Source organism: Alligator sinensis, unplaced genomic scaffold, assembly GCF_000455745.1.
Source record: "Alligator sinensis unplaced genomic scaffold, ASM45574v1 scaffold181_1, whole genome shotgun sequence".
NCBI classification, from domain to species: domain Eukaryota; kingdom Metazoa; phylum Chordata; order Crocodylia; family Alligatoridae; genus Alligator; species Alligator sinensis.
The window spans coordinates 381,994-393,674 of record NW_005842022.1 but is presented as its reverse complement, the minus strand read 5'-3'; the positions used below and the strand labels follow the sequence as shown (position 1 = coordinate 393,674).

At 45.2% G+C, this 11,681-nt stretch overlaps 1 long non-coding RNA gene across 1 annotated transcript; it reads right to left on the bottom strand.

The window, feature by feature from the left end:
- Positions 1-2,090: 2,090 nt before the first annotated feature.
- LOC112550048 lies at positions 2,091-9,487 on the bottom strand. Its single transcript, XR_003093711.1, has 3 exons — positions 9,342-9,487; positions 4,390-4,485; positions 2,091-2,576 (listed from the first exon to the last, which is right to left on the bottom strand). It is a non-coding gene; the product is annotated as an uncharacterized LOC112550048 (long non-coding RNA).
- Between the last annotated feature and the right edge of the window lie 2,194 nt (positions 9,488-11,681).

Here is an 11,681-nt window from a genome sequence, read left to right as displayed (position 1 = left end):
AGAAGACAAGATAGGGCAGATTTTTCTTTCTGGTTTTCTGAATAACATTGACTTAAGTTTGGTAGCAAGTAGCTTCAGAATTATATTGAATAGAATAATAATCTCCGTTATGTGAATAATCAGGTATGTGACTATTATATTTAAACTGACAGCCTGTTACAGATTGTGGAAAATGACACCTTCACATGCCCCTGAATCATTCTTTACTCCATTATCCTACTTTTATGTAATGTTGTTGATTTCAATGGAATTTGGAGAACCTGACTCGTGTCTTTTTGTGCTCTGATCTCTACATGCTCAAGGTACCTTGCATACCCTCTACAAGCCTGAAACTGTCACATGCAAACTAGAAACCATAGTGATATTAATGAAGATTTGTGAACAGGTACATAACTGTATTTAATATGTTTAGGTGATTTCTTGTAAGGTACAGTATACTTCCCTGCTTGTATCTGAGCTAAACTGTGTATCGGAGCAAATAGGAATTTATATAATAAGTAGCAAAATGCCCATAATGAATGACGGGGCAGGGGGGACAGAAAACCGCATCTGGCCCTGCGCCCTCCCCCTGCTGCTCTGGGTCCAGCCCCACTCCCCTGCCTCCTGCTGCCATTCCAGAACCTGCCCCGCTCCCCCCCTGCTACCACTCTGGATCCTGCCCTGCTCCACCTCCCTCCTGCTGCCGCTCTGGGCCGTGCCCCACTCCCCCTACCACTCTGCATCCAGCCCCACTCCACTCCCTCTCCCCACCACTCTGTGCAAGGGGGGTGTGGCATGTGGCTGAGTGGCGGGGGGGGGCGCATGGCCATGGGGCATGGCGCGGGGAGTGGCCACCACAAAGGGAGTGCTCACTGGCTGTGTGACACAGCCCTGGGGTGTGGCACAAGGTGCTCAGGGGGGCATGGTGTGCAGCCCCACAGTGGGGTGTTGCTGGGGTGTGGCACAGGGAGTAGCCACAATGAGTGGAGCACCTTCTGGCTGCACCCATGTGACATGGGGAGTGGCCCTGGGGTGTGGTGCAGGCCACATGGGGAGGAGTGTCATACGGTTGCATGGGGGGGTGTACTGCAATGGGGTGTGGCTTAGGCAGCAGCCCCAAGGTGTGGTGCTGGGCAGCAGGGGGCTTGGTGCAAGGGTGCACGTGGAAGTAGGGGTGGCACATGGCTGCAGGTCATGGTGTGGGAAGTGGCCACAGCGTGGGGAGCACCAGATGGCTACTGCCATGTGGTGTAGGGTGTGGCCCTGTGGTGTGGTGCAAGGCATGCTGGGGTCATGGCATGCGGGCGAGGTGGTGGGGTGGTGCGCGGCCTCAGGGTGCTGCGTGGGGAGTGGGCGTGGTGCGCACTCCCCACCCCATGGAGTCATGCTGCAGCTGGTGAGTGCTACCTGTGCCCGCTGTGCCACTCCCCGAGTGGCATGCTGCAGCCACATGTCACACCCCCTTGTGCACCCCGTGCTGCCCCCCCCACTGTGTGCCCCGTGGCCACAGCTGGTGGACACTCCCTGCATGGGGGAGACAAGGCAAGTGGGGTGGCTTGGCTTGCAGCTGCAGGGTACCACATGGGGAGAGGGCATTTAGGTGCTCCCCATCCCATGTGCTACAGCTGGTGGGTGCTGTCCGTGCCACTTTCCTCATGGCACCCTGTAGCTGTGTGCCCTGTGGCTGCAGCTGGCGGGTACTCCCCACACAGGGGGGTATGGCGTGCAGCTGCAGGATGCCATGTGGGGAGCAGGTGTGAGTAGTACACCCCACTCCATGGCCACGTGCTCTTCTTGGGGCTCTGTGCCTGGGGGCATGGCATGGCATGTGGCTGCATGTCCAGTGCGGGGAGCAGGTGTGGGGGGCATGCCTCCCCAGCGCACCGCATGCCACACACCCCCACACAGCTGCAAGCCAAGCCCCCCCATGCAGCATCTCACCACAGCCGGGGGTCACTCCCCCCTCCGTGCCCTGCAGTGGGGAGCACACCCTGGCCCTGACTTCCTCCGCCCCCACCTCTGCCTCTCTGTCTCTCCATCAGTAAGGCTCCAGACTGCACATGCGCAGATGGCCTGGTGCATCACGGACAGACACATAACCGGAAGTGGTAAGGCTTTTATTATATTAGAATTTTCAATGACAGTTTTTCAAATTTCACAACCTTTGGAAATGTTTAGGGTTTTTGTTACAACTTTCATAAACAACCGTAACAGTTTAATCATGAAAAACTCAGTTATGAAAACCCCATTTTTCAAGTTACATTTTTTTGTTAATAATATTTTGGTCATCTGTGGACTTTCGTTTTAATTTTGCTGCCAAATCCATTGTCGCTCATCCATTTCTAAGGAGGCAAGAGGCAGCCATTTTGTATAGAAGCACTATTTTTGAGGTTGCTTCAGCAGAAGGAGACTAAGGATTTTCACAGTGCATTTCTTCTCGGCTTGACTCATTATTGGCCTTGATTGAAGGGAGATTGCTGTGTGCTAAGTCACTAGCATCACTCCTTGCATCACTGGGGTCTCCACTCTGAGAAGTAAGATTGATTATTCAGGGTATGTCTGATGAGATCAGAATCTCAGGTGATGGTGTTAAAAGCCTGGATAAATAGACAACACGTGTCAGTTTTTGAAGCAGTTTTACTTCAGTGAATGGAATTTACAAGTAAAGAAGGAAGTTTATGATCTAGCCTAATCTTCTGTGGTTTGAAGAGTGAAGCAACCTTCAGAGCACTGTATTTAGCAATATACTATGTAGAAGCATGAAGAGGTCAGCTGCCTTTAGCCAATTGACTAAAATAAGTTTCCTGTGACTAATTCAGATAGACAGCTCTTATACTAGTATCAAGGCTGATAAAGGCTGTTGACCCATTTTTCTAAAAGTGTCTAGTGCTTGAGAGTGAAAATTGTGATCTTTTGATATTTTACTTATACTTAAAAATGATGCATCTAGCCTTTTTGGAGAAAAAAAAATTGCCTGTCCATTCCTTGACCAGATATTCTCTGCATCTGAGAAACTTAGACATTTGGGTTATAAGTGAAAAGGGATAAATGTCAACTATCTGCCAGTCTGGATTGTAGGAATATACCTAAATAGGAATGAAATTCCTTTACGTAAAATCTATTGTGTAACAGCCCTCCAAGAAAGAGAGAAATAATTCATGCACTTGGTTTTCCTACTAAATCCTGGTTGTCATCATTAACTTGGGAAAGGATACCAAGGGTAACTGAAGCTAGGCTCTGAAATGTACAATTTTTGAATACATGCCATCTGCCATTTTGGCAGGAAATCATGTAGGCAGATGAGACACCGTTTAACCCACTGGAGTACAATGGGCCTTCCCCAGAAGCCTGAATTACAACTAATCAGGTGAACCAATGAAGCTTTCTGTCTTTTTGCGTCTTTCCAGATTTACAGGTTTCAAAGTCACCTAATCCTGGGTGCAATCATGTTAATGGGAATTTTGCCTTTGGCCTCAATATAGTCAGGTCCCCAGCATGTCCATCAAGGTGTTTACCGGAAGGGAGCATCTATTGGCTGTTTGCCTTTGAACCGTCACACTTCTCTATTGAGTAAGAAGCATGTGAACCGTTTTCCAGAGGTTTAAAGAATTTACAGTCCCCATTGATTTTAATGGGAATTATGGAGAAGCCTGAAAATCAGACCAGCATTGCTACAGCTCACTCGCCAATCCCAATCCCAGTATGAAGATCAGACACTGCACGGTGTCATGTCTATTGTACGAGATTTTAATGAAAGTGCTGTGGGGCTGGCTGCAATGAAACTAGCATGTGTACAAATTTCAAATTGCTAAGTACTCCCTGCTTAAATTTAATGCTGAAACAGTTCCAAGAAGTGTCAAAAAGAAGAGATACATAATAATTAAAAGCAAATAAGGCAAAGCGAAATTTAAATAGCCATTATTAGAATTTGCCTTTTATAAGCACCATGACAACAATGAGACTAATTAGTGAGTTACAACTCTTGATTTGAGCTAATATCTGGCTTGATTGCATCCTGTCATTGCCACGTCAACCCATAGATGAAAGAAATTAGAAAATTTGCATTTCAATATAAGAAAATGAACTGGAGACATTGATTAGAAGCCCCTTACCTTAAAAAAAAAAAAAAAGCCAACTCCTTACATATAAAACATCTTCCCTATAGACTTGGCACAGTGCAGTCTTTTCAAGACCTCTAGATGTTTCATTTTGCCAATAGTATTGATTTAGGTTGTTATAACTCTTAAACTCCCTGGGGAACATAGATGAGTTTTTGGAGATTATGCTGTCAATATTTCTAGTTAAGTATACATTAATCAGGTGACTCTTCAGTGGTTATGAACTGATTTGTAACTCTTAGTGCTAAAATTCATCTTCAGTGATGAAACAGTTATAATAATGGACTCAAACCTAGCTGAGGGGATACCAGGTGAGGAGGGGGTTGTATTCTGTGCAATGTTATCTCCAGAGTACCAGTGATTCAAGTGTATTCAGTGCTTCAGAGATCTAGAAAAAAAAGCACAAAATTACAGAAAATACTGTTTGATTCAGGCATAGATGTCATGGAATAGAGAAGAGCATGTGATTGAAGTGTCATAGGCGTTCATATTACATTCCCAGTAGGGAAGCATTTGATGTCCTTTTGAGGCAGTTTGATCACCTCCATATGGACTGTTGAAAATGTCACAGCCTTCAATTTATTTCACCAAGAAATTCAAGATTTTTTTTCTTCTTTCCTGTAGATCTATCACCTGCCATATTCCTCAGCTGTTTCTAGAAACTGCAAAATTAGGAATGACAAAACATGCAGAAATGAATCATAGGTAAGAATGACAGCTCAGAAATACCAAAATGTATCGTAGGTGGGATAGGGTTTAAAAAGGAACATGAAAGAGAGCAGGAATTTTTCAGGAATATAAGTAAAAAGCAGAAAGCAGAAATTCAGAAGCCCAGCTCTGAAAATACTGGGAATAAACACAACTGCAAAATCAGTGCAACTAAGTGACCATGGTACAGGAACCTAAGCAAATAGCTAAAGTGCCTGGTTTATTTATAAGCTGTTGGTGCAAATTGCATCTGAGTGACAGTTTTTTGGTTGTTGATTTTAATTTCATACATATCTATGCAAGTCTCTAAATTGTGCTACCTGTTTAAAAGAATCATCTTATAACCATTAGCATGCACTTTAATTAACAGTATTTATTTGTCTTGAAATTATTTACCATGTACAGTAAAAATTAGAGTGATGCCTTATTTATTCCATTGCAACAGTATCTAAGGCTGAGTCAGCTGCTATGAATATACTTTTTGTAGGGTTTACATCTCTGCCAGGAAAAGTTGATTTTGATTGAAGTTTCATATATTGGACATAGAATCATAGGGCTGGAAGAGACCCTGAAGGATCATCGAGTCCAGCCCCCTGCATGAGTAGGATAGACATCTGGGGTCAGAGGACCCCAGCCAGGTGACTGTCCTGTCTCCTCCTGAAGACCTCTAGGGTAGATGATTGTACCACCTCTGGGGGGAGCTTGTTCCATAGTGACTTTAGTTGTAAAGAAGTTTTTCCTAATGTTCAGCCAGAAACTATCTTCCAGGAGTTTGTGACCATTATTTCTAGTTTTCCCCCAGGGTGCCCTTGTGAACAGGTGTTCACTGAGACCTTGATGTATGCCTCTGATATAGCAGTAAGCCGCAATCAGGTCCCCCCTCAGCTTTTTTTTCTTTAGGCTAAAGAGTCTGAGATCCCTCAGCCTTTTCTCATATGGCTTGCCATGCAAGTCCCTGATCATGTGGGTGGCCCTTCTCTGGACCCTCTCCAGCTTTAGCACGTATCTGTTGAAGTGCGGCACCCAGAACTGGATGCAATACTCCAGCTGCGACCTCCCCAATGTTGAGTAAAGTGAGAGAATCACTCTTTTGGATTTCCTGGAGATGCATTGATTGATGCATGCCAGAGTTTTATTGGCCCTAGCAGCTACAGCATTGTATTGCTGGCTCATATTCATGCTGGGGTCTATTGTTACCCCCAGATCCCTTTCATCTGTAGTGCTTATCAGGTTAGCAATGCCCAGCCTGTAGGTGTGCTAGGGGTTCTTCCTTCCCAGATGCAGCACTTTGCATTTCTCTATGTTGAACCTCATCTGGTTCCGTTCTGCCCAACATGCCAGCCTGTCTAGGTCTGCTTGTATCTGCAGCCTATCTCCGGGTGTGCCCGCACAACCCCATATCTTGGTGTCACCTGCGAACTTGGCCAATGGGCTTTTCAGCCTGTCATCCAGGTCATTGATGAAGATATTGAACATCCCTGGGCCAAGTATTGACCCCTGGGGTATGCCACTGCCCACATCTCACCAGGACAACACCAATCCATTCATTTGGTCTCTCTGTGTCCTACCCTGCAACCAGTTTTGCACCCACTTGACAGTCCTGCAGTTGATCGTCCCACATGTATATGTCATTTATGGTTAAGGCTTTTTCCATAATCATTCCTGTGAATTTTTGTGATGAGAATGTTTATGATGAGAATATTTATGAACATTTATGAACTTCTGAAGATCTCATGTATTATGAGAGATCTTATGTATTATGAAGACTATGTATACTGTCATTTGAACTGAGGGTACTCACCATCTTTGATGAAGCACTTAATACCTTGCAATTTATACAACTGTACAATTTTAATTTATTCAGTTGACTACAGTGAAATTATTTATTTATGTAATCTTTCTTAGCATTCCTTAATAATTTGGTCTTCCAGTATGAACCATTCAGGTTGTTCTATTCAAGAACATGAGGCAGACGTGTAAGAAGTAGTTTCTTTGACTTGGGCAGTGGTAGTGGCTAGGCAGGGAAAGCTTCCTGTCCTGCTCTGTCAGCACCTGGGGTTGTTGGTCCTTTCACGCAGTTATACTACTGATGTAAACTAAATAGTAGCCCCTTAATTGTTGTTGTGGCTGATTTTAAACATAGTAGTGGACCTTAAGATCTTTGTATTTGGGGAAGCTTAATTCTATAAACTTTTTTTGGCAGGAAATGAGCGGATAAATCCTGGGAAATTATGTGAAATTGAGCGTACATCCGCAAAATTAGTTGTGCACAATAGGAGCAACATTGTGGGCCTGAAAAGTCCTGTTTCTGCCAGTGAGAGGTTTCGTCCAGTACAGGCACTGGGCAAGGCAACTGTAAGTCTGCCTTCTAAGGACCTCTTTGCAAGACTTGATTAAGGTGACATGCCTGAAATGGAGCTGGGAAAGGAGGCTTTTGTCTAGGCATGGGCTGCAGCACACAAGGACTAGGGACAGAAGTTACACATAAATCGGTTTAAATGACCAGAAATTAATTTAAACCTGTGACAGAGCATAAATTCAGTACGCATAAGCCAGTTTCAAAATGGCCAAAACTAGTTTAAGATAAACCTGGTTGAATGTAGTATCAGACTTAACTGATTTGGGTCAAACCAGTTTATGGAACTTCTATCCTAGACCCCTTCCTTATTTAAACCAGAATCTCCCAGCATCCCAGCATGCTTTTCAGCCCTGGGCTGGGCTGTGCTGTCTGCTCCAGACATCAGGGATGGCCCTCACCAGAAGCCATGGGCACAATTAACACACCCCTTGCAGCCAGTCCAGCAGCCAAGATGCTGCAGAAGCATTGCCTCCACACCAGTGCCTGGCTGGCTGTCATGGACCTTCAGTCAGCTAGGAAGGGCCCCTGCCCCCATGGCTCAGTCTGGATTGGCACCATTGGGCCCTTCTCAGCCAGCTGCAGCTCCGTGACAGCCCATCCTGGCCTGGGTGGGGAGAGCCGGGAGTAACCTGAGCACCCAGCTCCTGCAGCTCCAGCTCAAGCCCCAGCCAGCTGGAAAGGGCCAAGCCCTTGCAGCCCAGTCTGGGCTGGCCTCTCCGCATCCACCCTCAGCAGCACCTGTGGGCCAGCCCGGTTCAGCCCTGCAGATGCATCCCCACTGCCAGCCTCAGCCCAAGCCTCAGTCCTGGGCACAAGGCAGGGCCATGCTGGCCAGCTCTGGTCAGGCCCCCTGCTCCACGAACAGTAAGCAGGGGGGAAAGCCAGGCAGACTGCAGCTAGGGTCCTCATGCCCATGGGAGAGAGGAGAGACAGGAGAGTTTAATCCCCCTCCCTGTCCCTCTTTGCGTGAGTTGCTGCCTGGGTGAGTGTCTGGCCAAGCCCCCCTTCCCCCCTCTGGGACAAGCCTAGCAAGGGCTGCTTCCCCCCTTCCCCTCCAGGGACACCCCGGTTGGGGTCCCTGCAGGCCAGTTGGGAGTTTAAACTCCTCCCCAATCATAATTAGCAGCCTGCCGGTGGGCTTGGCCACACCCCGCAGGTCACCTTCCCTCCAGCCTTGCGGCTGCTGAAGGGAAGGGATGGCTTGCTTTTGCACTCCCTGGCTTGTAGCCTGAGCCACTGCAGGCATGGGACTGCATTTCCAGAATCAAAAGTGAATGTCTATTCACTTGAAAATCAGTTCAATCTATGCAGATTAGACTAACCTGCAAAGATTGAATCAATTCAGTCTTGGGCTTTAAGAATGTCTGTCCTTGGCCCAGAGGTTCTGGCAAGTGCTGTCACTCATGTGGCTGCCTCTTGGCACTGCCCTAGTTTAGCCAGGCCCTCAGCACTGTCTAAAGATTGGTGGGGGTTCTGGAACTGCCCAGAACCAAGAAAATACAAAAGTGGCAGAGAATTTTGGGTTGTAGTATCTGACTCAGGTCTAAACACAGTGTAAATTTTAGTAGACCAAATCAATGTTTTATTATTACTTGAACTAAGGTAATATTTAGTCATCTCAGCTGCAATTTTTAGGCAGTGCACAAACACAGAACAAAAGCATTCCCTGACCAAAAGGGCTTGCAATCTAACTGTGAGACCAGAGAGTACAGGTGGTTGCAATAAACAAGTTGGTTGAGCAGAAAGGAACAACGAGGAGATTGTGATCTGTATGGCAAGCAGCTCTCAGCACTGGCAGGGAAGTTACAAGTTAGTTCTTAAGATGAATAAAAGTGTTGCTGTGGTAGCATTAGAGGTAGGGAAGCAAAACCAAGTGAGTATACTGAAGGATTTATCCTTTCAGCTTGATTTATACCACTGCCTCCTTCCTTTCATTCGATGTGGAAGCAGAACATGCTTTCCAGAGGGATGCATTTATTGAAAGGATTTTTGTTTTGTTTTGCTTTTTTATCTGAATGATGAGCTCTTGAACTCAATTGCACTCTGAAATATGCTCCCATTTTTGAGGAGCAATAGGATAGAATAAAAACTAGATTTCTCACATTTTCAAATGAAAATGCTGACACTTTCAGACTCTCTTACAACTATTTTGAATGGAAACCAGGTTGGACTCTTACCAGTGGAAAGGCCTGCTCTTGCCATCCCCTGTGCAATGAACTCTTTCTGCCTGGCAGCTTGGCACAGAAGCTGTGACACTGGCAATTCCAGCAGCAGGCAGCTGGATATGGGCTGGGGTTTGGCTTTGTTGGCAGAGGCTTTTCAAAGTGGCAACGGAGTTTCCTGAAAGCATGTAGCAAAATGTAATTACCATAAAAACTGTCATTTTATACTTTATTTGAAAATGTGTGTTCTCCTGCAAGGGAGAAATAATAGATTCAGGCATAAGGTGACGGTGCTATCTGAGTTTTATTATATTTCTTTTCCATACACAGTATGTTGGCTTTATCCCCAACAGACATTAAAGAAGCCCATGAAAAACATCTGAAAAAAATCAAATGGCACCCAAAATACTAATAAACTGAGAGCTGAGATGCAAATACCGGTGCTGTGCTGGCCCTGACTTTTAATCTTGTATTCTAGTGCTTGCATGTGCTCTGCAAACAGTATCGCTGGAAAACAGATTGCTTCGAAGGGGTGTAAGGAAGGTGCTTTGGCTGCCTCTGTGGTTGTGCCTCCCTGCAAAATCATTTGGTATGGCTCTCACAGACTTGGTAGCAATCCCCAGCAGTGGCAGCACACCACTGTGATAATGCTTTCACTCTAGTTGCTCCAAAAAGCTGTTGATAGTGTGGCAGGCTGCCAAAGTCTTCTCAGGTTTCTAGCCAGCAATTTAGAACTAACAAATAGAGATGGGATTAAACTGAAATTCTGCCTCCAAATTCCTCTGTTGCTCAAAGAAGTTGAGCAGGAGGTGTAGGGGGAGGTATCCACATCACAAAACCCCATCATCGCAAACAATGCCCTTTATGTAGTCTTAGTGGAGGCACCAGGCTGCATAAAGAAGATTTACCACAGGAGGAGATTCACATGAAGCCACTGAAGGTCAAGTAAAGCCTGAGTTTGAGCCCTGGGGTATGCAAAAATAATATAACAAACAGGTAAGTTTGTAAAATTCCCTTTTCAGGGGGTCCTTTTTAGGAGGGGGATCACTTCCTCAAGTGATCCCATATTTGGATATCCAATCCTATACTACAAGGCCAAAAAACAGCAAATTTCCAGGCAACTCAGGTAAGCATACCAATTTTAGAGACCTTAAATACTCTGCCTTCAAACAGAAGGTGATAAGCAACTTTAGCTCTAGCTCAGCTAGCTTTCCCTTGTAAAAGAAGGCTTCAGTCCCCAAAAATGACAGCCAAGACCTCTTGGTATCACTGTCATCCCATTTCAGCAAACTGCTTGTGCCTAACTTTACACATGAGAATAGTTTGCAGTATTATGATATAATGACCCCCCCCGAGAATATTAAGCTTAGTCCTGGTGCCCTTTGCTCACACTGAGAATAGCTGCATTTCATTATGTACACATCTACAACAACCTGAATTTAATCTCTCTCCCTCTCTTCCCTCCAATTGATCACCTTAGCATGGCAAGTGTCGTATAAGCAAATAAGTTCTGTTACTGAGATCTCTTCATACAGCTCACCAGTGGATGGTGGAGAAAGCATCCCAGTCAACAGCTTACAGATAAGGAGACAGACTGGCATAGCCACCCTATCTCCTTACCAATCCTTGCCCTGCCTTTACTTGCCGGGACTGCTGAACACCCCAGCTAATTCTGCATCATGGAAAGGCTCTATAGTTCAAGAGGAAATATCAAGAAACAATTATTTACCAGCAAGTGCTTTACTTGCATTGCCTATTAGGCAATTAAGGAAATGTTCCATGCTATTATTTTCTGCACTGCAATTTTTACCCACATAAATGATTAAGGTGGGAGAAGGTACAATTATTTTTCAGCTAGAAACAAGGAAAAGAAAGAATGAATAGGATTGTAAAATGTGGGGTTTATTTCTCTAGCTCTGTTCCTTGTTTAATTTTGGTAGTTATATTCTCAATGAATATTCTAGGCTCATCAGTTCTGGATGAGAGGAATATTCTGGAAATGAGTACACGGCAAACTCTAGCTCCAGATTTTTACAGCCGGGGCCCTGTTCAAAGTCTCTAGAGGAAAAAGAGATTGGCCTGAGAGACTCTAAGTACTACAGCAGAACCTGTGTAGTTCCCTGGTAGCAAATACCATACGTGGAGGCAACATGCAGCTGTGTGTGTGTGAATATGAGTGCACATATATGATTATAAAGACGCCGTTGTAAATATACACACACACACATATCTCTCAGATGAGATATTTGAGGGTTCCAAATAAAATACCATTTTTACTTACATGCCACATTCTTTTCCCCCCTTTTTTCCCCCCAAAAATAGCCTTCCAAAATTGGGGTATGCATCTGTAGTAAG